This window comes from Polyergus mexicanus, unplaced genomic scaffold (assembly GCF_030449975.1).
Source record: "Polyergus mexicanus isolate NDT 795.1 unplaced genomic scaffold, iyPolMexi1.0 SCAF_3, whole genome shotgun sequence".
Classification (NCBI taxonomy): Eukaryota; Metazoa; Arthropoda; class Insecta; order Hymenoptera; family Formicidae; genus Polyergus; species Polyergus mexicanus.
Window position 1 is genome coordinate 1,044,368 of NW_027223323.1, and position 11,020 is coordinate 1,055,387.

Sequence of the window (11,020 nt, forward strand, 5' to 3'; positions counted from 1 at the left end):
GACGATTCACTTCCAATAAAGGAAGTGTGGCATAATAAATAAATAAATCGAGATTCAGTCTCACTTTCGCAAAGACGAAGGCAAGTTACCGTATCGTCGTCGAGATCGCTAATTATCCGAGAAGTTCATAGTCGGAGAGAGATACGAGCGAAAGCGAAATGATGGGCGCACATTCCATGTGTAACGATTATACATACGTGTATAAAGTAATCATCCGTTAGAGTCTGATAGGAAATTCATACAAACAAACACACCTATGCGTGCGAGACATTATATACTGGAAGATTATAAATGAATAATATATCTGAAGTTTTCGAAGCTTACATAATAGACTTCGGTTTATCATTATTATGTATCGTGATTTTTATGTCATGTTCAATAAATGAGTTTTAAACTGCTTACATTTGCCCTATACTTTGTTCCCAAAACTATTTGCGGCGATAATTATGTACTATCTGTACATTTACAGATATTGAAATATGCCATACATAGATCGTACACACATAAATATATTTACGATATTATGCCGACAATGAAGGAATGAGTAAAGAAATCTTTCAAAATATATTCATATGTATGAGAGCGGAAATTAGAATATCATTTGCAGCAAAAAAATTTTTAATTAAAATTTATATAGCACAGATTTTTATAAATTTATATAGTACAGATTTTTATAAAGTTTTATAAACTACAGATTTATAGTATATCTTATACATCTTTAATTATAAAATTTATATTTGTACAACATAATTCCGAAAGAAATGGTTTGTTTTAAGAGTAAATTTAGTATATAAATAATAATATAAAATAAAATGAGCTTAAAAAAAAGTATTAAATTATATAATATATAATTTTTACAAAAACAAGAAGTAGGAAATTGTAAGTGATTAGTTCGCATATTTCTTGCAATCTTTAGAAATACAATAGATGACTCACTTCAAGTTCATTTTTTTAACATTGAAGAATACGAACTATGATTCGCTTTATGGATGTAAAGCGATAATGAGGCAATAGCGAAGAAGTATAATAATCTTGATATCAGTAACAGTGACTGATACATTCAGGGAATAATCTGAATTGGATATGAATCATTATATATTGATGATATTATTAAAACAAAATTTTTTACATTATTCAGAAGTAACAAGTTTCAAACGAGATAGCTTCTTTACGATATCAATTATATCATACATGTCGATATCAAATAAAATTATTATACATACAAGTAATCTTCTCTTACAGAAAGAAAATAAATTTTTATTTTCTTTACGTTTTGAGAATCCGTAATATCCTTCTTTAATTGGAATACAAACATTTTCTTACACGCTTCAGATTAAATTAAGATAATAATATGCGCTTTGGACTAATCGCGTCGAATAAATTATACCAATAAATTTGTGGAAATAACTGCATTTATTTTATAATTACGAAGTCTGCGTCACTCGTGACAATATCTTATTAATAGTCTCGCTTGCGTGATTTTCAACAACGAACTTGTGCCATGTGTCCAAGTTCAGATTTCACTATTGCGATATGCGAAATTTTATGTAAATGTGAAATACTGACAAATTGATCGCCATTAAAAAATAGCTTAACTTTACTTTGACTACTTTAAAAGCTTTTAAATCATGTCTGCATACTTTATTTACGGTATAGGTATGTATATCAATTTTCTAGACCAAAGAGAGAGAATACAAGTGTTTTACTAGTTTCTTTTATAATATAATATAAAATGCTGGAAAGATTTAATCATTAGATTAATAGAGTACGAAAAATTATGATCTTTTCGACACCTTTTTTAAAGAAAGATTGATGCCTTTGAATAAAAACCGTTAGAAAGACATCTGATTTGTGCTCTTCTTTTGTAATCAGTGATTCTTTGTTTTGATTGGATTGATTTGATTGTATTCATTGGAGATAACAGAAAATTATTGCGCAGGTCGGATTACAGAAAAGGTAAAAAATATATAATATGACATCATACGAGCGACGCAACGAATATGGACACTTGAGGCGTCGTGTTGCGGAACGTCAGGTAACTTCTATCGCTTTTATATTGCGAAACAAGAACAAGTAACGATAATTTCCTATCATTATAAAGAGGACATTCTTCGCGAACAATGCGCGAACACGTGAACGTTTCTGTTATCTTAACCAGCCTCGTGTAACTTCGCATTACTGGTGATGAAGCACATAGTGCAATGCGATCGAAATGTCTCGATATCTGATCGAGATTGCTCAATTATCAATGATGATGCAATTTATTGTTGTTTGGCATCATCTTCTTACAGAAGTGCTAGGAACCGTTTACTATTAATTTGCGACGCGCTGCAAGATATCGAATGATCATTGTGTGAATATGATGCGCTCGTGCATCACGTTGCGAAACAATAATTTACATCACATTTACATACATACACGCATACACAAAATAACTTAAATATACATATATAAATAATATATATAAGGCATTACACATATACTATAATAATTTAAATCAAATTTTAATTAAATAATATTATATAATATTAATAATAATAATAATTTCTAATTCTAAACTTGATTAATAACAATTTATACGAGAAATATAAGTGTTGCAATAAAATTTCCAAATATTAAGTTTTAACTAAGCGGTACAAAAAGACAAAAAGATTATTTAAAACAATTACGTCTACTAATGGTAAAATATTTGATATTAAGAATTGAAAACTTATAAAAATATTGAATTACTTTTTTTTAAAGAGAAACTTTTAACTTTCATTGTAGTTTAAATAAAAATATTCAATTACTTATATTATCAAAATGATAATTTCATGAATATTTTTGCTTATTTTTTTTTTTAGAATAGTTTCTACTTGTAAAATAGGAAAAAAATATCGAATTATGTCAGGACACGTTTTGCAACGTATTACAGTTAATGCACGTACTGTATTGTTATTGCATGCATAAAATTAGTTTCTATGCCAATGTGTCTTTTCGAATGGAGATTTCCACTGCATGAGGACTGGTGTCTATAATATGTTTTTGTCTGAATTATTAGCTGGGAATCTGCGTCTTCGCAAAAATAGATGCATACATACATATGTTCTCGATGAATAAGGGAAAAGCAAAAGAATGATACGGAGTTAGTAGATACGTGTTATGTTTTTACAGCAACAAATTGCATCATATGTCAATGATTGCGCGATAGTAAGTTTTCCAGAATGGAACAGTTAATCAGTTAGCATGAATCAAAATTTTTTTTTAAATTTTTTATGACTGCATTTTTAAATAAATAAATAATAAAAAATATATAATTCGGTTATTAATTATAGATGCATTAAACGTGTATAAAAAATTATAGTAAATAAATGTTTCGCTAAAAAATTTTTTTGCGACTAGATTTTTAAGAATTATATATTTATATCATTAATATACATACTTGTATAAAGAAAGATCTTTACCGGTTGCGCTGATTATTCAGTAATCTGGGTAAGCCCCTCGCCCGAAATTGTATCCGCTTGGATACAATTGGATGGCTTGCGGGAAGTTCATCAAGGTACACGAAACGTTTTGACGCCTACGTCCGCTTATCAAAACTCATTCTCGAGCGTATTCATTCAGTGCGTACAGCTCCCACATCTGGCATATATCATATCGCGATACCTACACACAGTTTCATTGCACTTGCGTGGCGTCCCCCTCGTCCCACATTTATTTGTACTCTATCGCGCGAATAATCCTTCCTCTGCATCCTTCCTGCACATGTATAGTATACTAACAATAAGCGTATCATAAATGCCCAACTAATTCACTATATTTTCTAAAGGCATTTTCTCCATAACACACTATATTTATAAATAAGAGAGATTTAAATCTAACAATATATTATGATTATTTTTAATTTTTTTCTGTCTTACATAATGAAATAATATTATGTGCACAATTTTATAGTACATTTAATGAAAATCATGGTACAGCGACATATAATGGAAAAAATCTCTTTGTCGATTATAACTGTAATAATCTTGTCTCAAGTTATAATCATCATCTTTAACTGCATATCTGCGAATAAACAAGGTCGGCCTTAGTGAAAGAGTGCCCTTGACTATATTCAGTTACGGTTGCCATAATAGCGAGTAATCATTAGAGACGATAACATGATAGATCTTTCTTGAATTTGCCGTGCAAAGATAGAAGAGTATATTATCTAATCAGTTTGGGAACCTTGCATTTTTTATCGCACATGTGCATTGTTCATTTTGTGTTTATCACGTATAAAAAATATATATAAATTTATGTATTTATATATGTGTGTGTATAATATTATTGTTATATATATTCTATATTTTATCAAATTAAATTATTCTATAAAATGATCTATTTGTTAATAAAAATATTGTGACGTAAGGAATTTTGTGATAGATTACAAATAGATAATTGTAATTTTCGAGTTCATTTTAAGCGTTAACAGAGACTCTTAAGATATTTAATTTTAAAGCTTTCAGAATTGCGAAAAGATGTAGCGATTAAAATTTTAGTAGCAGATAAATTATATCTGTTTTTGAAAATATTAATAATCTTAGTTATATTGTTAAAAAATAAAAACTCTGTATGATTCATTCGCTACTAAAATTTAATTGTGTGCTACATCTTTTTGTAGTTCGGAAAGTTTTAAAATTAATTATCTCAGAGTTACTGTTAACGTAAGGTAATACATAAAGTTAGTTGGAGAAGACGATTTACAAAATTACAATAATTTAATTTATCTTTAATCTATCACACTCTGTTTTTTTTTATCACGATACAATTTTATTAAGAAATAAATAATTTTCTAATTAAATATGTGAGAGGGAGATTAGAAATTATAAAAAAGAGATTAAATTCAGGATATTTGAAACAAAAAAGTTTTTACATTTAGAATTTAATAGTAACTTGATACTCGATTTCAAATACTATCGAATTGAAGGAGATAAAATGAATTTTACGAAAAAGAAAGATTTTTTTTCTACATTGTTATATTTTGATATATACAGGGCAGAGGGCAGATCATAAAGAAACCGAACTTTAAAAAAAAACGATCGAATGCAATGACGTGGGGCCATCCGTCTTGTAGCAATATGTAGAAGGGTTCTTTAACAACTCTTTCACACCACGAGCACGATGCTATTGTTTTTAGCTTACGATTTATGGTGGCTTGAATAAGATTGTGTTCAGCGTTTGTGGCGATTTTCTGTTTTTGGAATAGTGCGTAGGAAGATCCCGTATAAAATTTACCTTATTTTCTTCTAATATTTGAAAACGACGACTTTTCAAAGTCGATTTTAGTTATTTCTTCAAGAGCCTTTATCTTTTTCGTTTAGAAAATCGCCACGAACGATGAACACAACCTCATTCAAAACATTAACTAAGAACGATAGCTGCATATATAGTGCCACAAGGCGGATAGCCCTATGCCATTGCATTCGAGCGCTTTTTTTAAAGTCCGGTTTTTTTATGCACTGCCTATGTATAATATTTTTTATATTATTTCGTATATTATTTATTTTATTTTATATTTTACAGTTTATTTTTACTTAAATTTTAGAGAATTTCTATTTCGACTAAAAGAGTTTGCCGACGAGTCATTTCCGATACAGAAAAAGAAAAAAATTTTCTGGTTTACTTCTAGCTTTATTTATACTCGCGTTTTTAAGCTCGCGTAGTCCAATATTAAAATTATGTGTCGGATGCACCGACTGTGAATACGTGCAGTATTTAAAAAGGATACTTAGGTCGATGGACCTTTTAAGTGGCGCGAAATAGGCGCCGATCAATACATTTGTATGTTGTTACTATGTTCTGATTCGTTACAGAGTTATTCATGGTGACTATCGTTTAGTCATTTAATTAATTAAATTAATTAATTTGCACGTGAATGAGTAATATACATGTAAATCGAGATTGACTGCGTACAATAGGGTGATTTTATTCTGCCTGGGAAGATAAACGAGTTTTGTAATGATTTGTGCTTTCTACAACTGCTAATTAATTTAATGCGTAAGTATGTATATGTTAATCCGTGCTTCAACAATACACCTATAGATATTTATACTCGTAATAAATATCATTTGTGTCTATTACTTGTATCTAAAAAGTTCCGAGATTGAATTTATCGCTAATACATTTTTCTAGAAAGAGTATCAGAGTCAGTTTTGTTTTCACTAGGGTAAAATCCTTACTGTTTTAAAAATTTCAGATTTGTTATTTGCATTAAATATGTTGTCGAGGATATAGTCTAGCTGCAGAAAAGTTAACATTAAAAGATTTGTATGAAAATTTATAATTATCGTTATTTCGCTGTGACACAGTTTCCATAAACCAATTTTTATTTCAGGTTTTACTTAATGTTTCGAATAATTTATTTAACAGTTCCGAAAATTATCAGATTAATTCTCAAAAGTTGTTTTATTTCTAATGAATTGTTTTACTTTTGAATACCGTTTTTAAATCCTAACAAGAATTAGTCACTGATATTAATGATAGAGTGATATGTTTGTCAAGAAAGCTTTGCGGAATTAATTGATAACGATGATTTACCAATTTTTTAAAGAAGCTCGCAGACTCGATTATCTCGTGTCCAATAGGTCAAAAAAATGTCATCGTGAAATTTTCCGCTGTCCGCGCTATAACCAGAGCTCCTTATATCGTATCTTTTCTTTTCGATTTTACTTTGGCGCCCGCCGATATCAATTATCTTATTATAATGACATTGCTTGATACATTATGCACATTTACGTCTTCGGGTTATCATCGGAAGTTTATCATATGTTGCATATTTATTACGAGAAGAGGAAGAAATTACGAGAGAGGACACATAAACAGGGGATATATTTTTAGCTTTAAACTGCATATTTTTGAACCCAATTAATATTTTTTTACTTATTGCGCTTGGCTCTTTTATTACCACATTTGCTAGCTCAATTATATTTATATTATATTTATAATATTAGAATTTTTTCCTTTTTTTATAAATATATCGCAAAATAAATAAAATGGCAGTATTTTGTCTTTCATCAAAGGCTCGTCATACTTTTCATTAACGGAGCAATATCTCGACTGAAGAAACAAGATTATATTATAGGTGAGAGTATCAAGGACTTTCCAGAGTAATTCACTTCTCTTCAATTACGATTTTTTAGTCCATTCGTTACGTAGCTTTTTTCTTTCGTTCGTCAATCAGAGAGAAAGAAAGTATATTTATACTTAAAGATATCTTTTAATCAAGTCCAAAAGGACATGACAAATTTGAAGATAAAACTTAATCTCTGTAATAAAGATATTTTTTGTTATTAAAAATATGAAAGATATAGTAGAGATCTTCAATTATTTCTTTGATTTCGTTCAATGAAATGTGACATAACAAACAAGAAAAAATAAACAAGAGAAATGTTAATTGCATTCGTATTCCTTCTGGAAATATACGTGCTGAATTTCCATTTACCTATCAATACGAATAACGATATACAAATATATATATAGGATGTTTTTGAAATACGAAAACAAGTTATTAATTTGATTGTTAATTGCAATTTCCATTATGCAGAATCTTGTTCTGAAGTTTACAAAGAAGCTATATTGTATTAAAAAAAAATAAAATGAAAATATATGATAAATGATTATCTATCTTTAAATTTTGACAGAATATTAAGGAAAAATCAATTCTCTCTAAATTAATCGAAATAAAAACAGGTGTTACGTGAATATAAGTTGTTTAAATTATTTTTTAAATTATTAATATTAGTTTTCTTCTGCTATTAAAATGAAAGAAACTGTCAAAAGTGTTGTCGTATATTATATGTTCATAGACATTTCGATTTTTATTTTTATTCGTTATTATATCTTTGTTATTAAAATAAGCCTGGTCTGTGCTTTTGTAATACTTTTTTCACAATAATTTATAATACTTAATCTTTATACTATTGACTAATAATTAAAACCAGCCTGTACTATTGCATCCAATGCTTATCCATTTGATAAGTGTCGATGCAAAGATTGATGTACGTTCTAGCGAATGCGAAAGTAGGAATGTCTAAACGCACGCGTCGCCGCCGTATATATTTATAGCGACAGCCTCCTCTCTTTGCTACGAAAATAAGCGCTTTTCCTGTTGTATCCATGTCAGGCGTCACGTTTTTCCTCAGGTCGCATGCACTTGATACTCACGCGATGCGCGCGCGCGCGCGCGTTGCATCAAATCGCACGCCTACCTGTTTACGTTTTTTCGGGCCGCCTGACTTGTTGACTGGAGATATTGGTATTCCAGAAGATAAAATGTTGCATCGTGTTTAGATGAATCATAGGAATATTCCGAATTTGCTATTTCTACAAATATTTTGTGCGTCGTTATTACTATCTCTGCATTCGCAAAATTTATGTATGTGTCTATCTTTATTAGTCTATAACTGTTCCATGGAATAATTATGATTACATTGTAAAAATAATATCTTTTAATCGGCTAAAAACATAGTTAAAAAAAAAAAAATGATATTTTATATAATTTTATTTGTGAAGAAACTAAATGACTCTTCTATTATTATATTTATTAATTTAATTTTAATATTAAATTATTATACAGAGATAGATTTTCTATAGTAATATCGAAGAATTATTGAGAACGACTGCTTTTTCATTTACGAATTATCTCAAAAATATTACCAGCATAAAATTATCTTAACATAGTTTGAATTTTCAGGGCTATTTGATTTATTAACACATGTGTTATTTTTAGAATATACCTTAAATTTATTACTGCGCCATCGAATAGGCTCAATCTAACAATACATAAGCCGGATTAAAACTGGCTGTGACTATCGTGTGCCAAGGAAACGTAGGATTCAATGTAAACAGAATGTGTTTTGCGCGAATTCGCGGCACGGATGGATGCAAAAATAGTTTGTGTTAATCTATTCACTGTCGCGGCCATAAGGCGCCAGCAAGCCTTCGTCACTAATTACATTTGATGCAGACTAACCATAAATGTGATTTAATCAATGAGATCAAGCTTCAATTTAGCTATTGCATATATCTTGCGGTTTCGTAATTTCAATAATAAGTAAACTTCGTTCGTAGTATCGTATGTCGCAAATTAATTTCATTTCCAGCGGAGGTATCATAACGATTTAGATTTTATGACATAAAGACATTACTGTAATTAATAATAAAATATTAAATATAAACGTTACATAAAGCAGTATAGATAAAATATAATAATTTTCTTATAAATTTTTATGCGATAATGTAATGGTATAATAAATAACATTTTTAAATTTAATATCCAATTAATATTCTCATCTTTCAATCAAAGACATTACTTTTCTATTATTTAATCATTCGAAATTTGATTCACGTAACTTTCTTCATTTAACGTTTATTCAAATAACGCATTCCACGTAAATATACGAATATACAATATATTTTATAGGTATCGATGAATTTATATAAAATTTGTATTTATCGTACCATATATAGGGTAGAAGGACTGCATGACGATCGATGCGCTCATCGCGAGTGCATTTGGCGAGTGGCGTGTAATAGTAAGTAAGTAAATGTTCTGAGAAAGATAAACTCATTTCTGCGAAATAGAAAACGTGAACAATGCGTAGACGAAAAGTACCAGAAGATATGATTCACAATGTTAGAAAAATTTCTTCTCTCTGGCCATGGCGAATGGTTTGGAAAGTCGCCCGATGTCGCGACGCTCGGGTGTCACGCGAACACATTGATATATCCGTGCATATCTGAATAAAGTCATCAGAGGTTCACTTTGTTATTTTTAGCGTAATGGCGTTGCGATGAACGGCGCCTAACGCCGTGACGCCGTGTCTCGGTTCTGGCAATAACCTCGTAAGCGTTTTTGCCAGGGTATCTCTATACGCGCGATCGCTGCCAAATTACGGATACACATGCACGACGTGAGTGACTCGCGAAAAATAACGGATGCGTTCGCGTGGATGAAGCAATTGTGTTGCGTTGCAAGGACGAGCGCAACGTAATTGAACTTTGACAAGCTGTTAGATAATACGAGAGCGTTTTTGTATTTTTTCTCTCATCCTTTGTACTTATAGTAAATCAACCAAAATTATCCCCTCGTTACGCGTTTTTGATAACCTTCGGATATTTTATAAATGTAAATAAGAGATTTTGCAAATTAGTTGTTTTGAAATGCGATGGCGCGATACGAACAGCACAATATTATGCTGCTTTTAATCGCGCATTTGCGTAATGTGTAATCCATTATCTTATCACAGCAGTTGAAAATAAACAGTAAAAATAGAAATCATAAACTAATTAAGAGAGGAGTCTATTTTTAAGTATTTTCACGCGTAATGAAAATCGCTTTTCAACGCAAATTTAGTATAATTTATGTCTTAGTGAATATAGTTGTCAACCATGAAATCTGCTTATTAAATGAGATTTTTACGATTTTAAATTATAACATTTTTAAATGCTTTAACATATATTCTTTTCGTAAATATATCACTCTTGCAATCGATTTTATATCTTGTTTTATTCTAAAGCACTGATTTATGTCCTACGTAACATATAGAATATTGCGCACATATTTTTTGTATCGGCTTTTTTATTATCCCAATTTTCAATACATTTATTATAAGATTTAAAAGACAAGGTTGTGACGCGCACGCGATTTATTAAAAACACATGGATATATGTTGTCCTTGTTATTATAAAAACTATAGCAATAGGAGTGTATTCTGATCAAATGTCACGTAATGATTAAATTATATATTCGACGGATTAACGGAGTGTAAGATACGATGTTACAAGCGCACGATATATAATTATGTTACTTGTATAATAAATGTTATGCGATGTGAAATTTCTTTAATATTTCTTTGCGAAGATAATGCATTCATATTTTATATCTGACAGGGAGGATTACGTAGAAATAAAAGTTTGGCTCTATATATATATAGCTTTATTAAAAAAAAGGAGATAATGCGTTTTTCTGTAAAATATTCAAACAATGTAACATATAAGT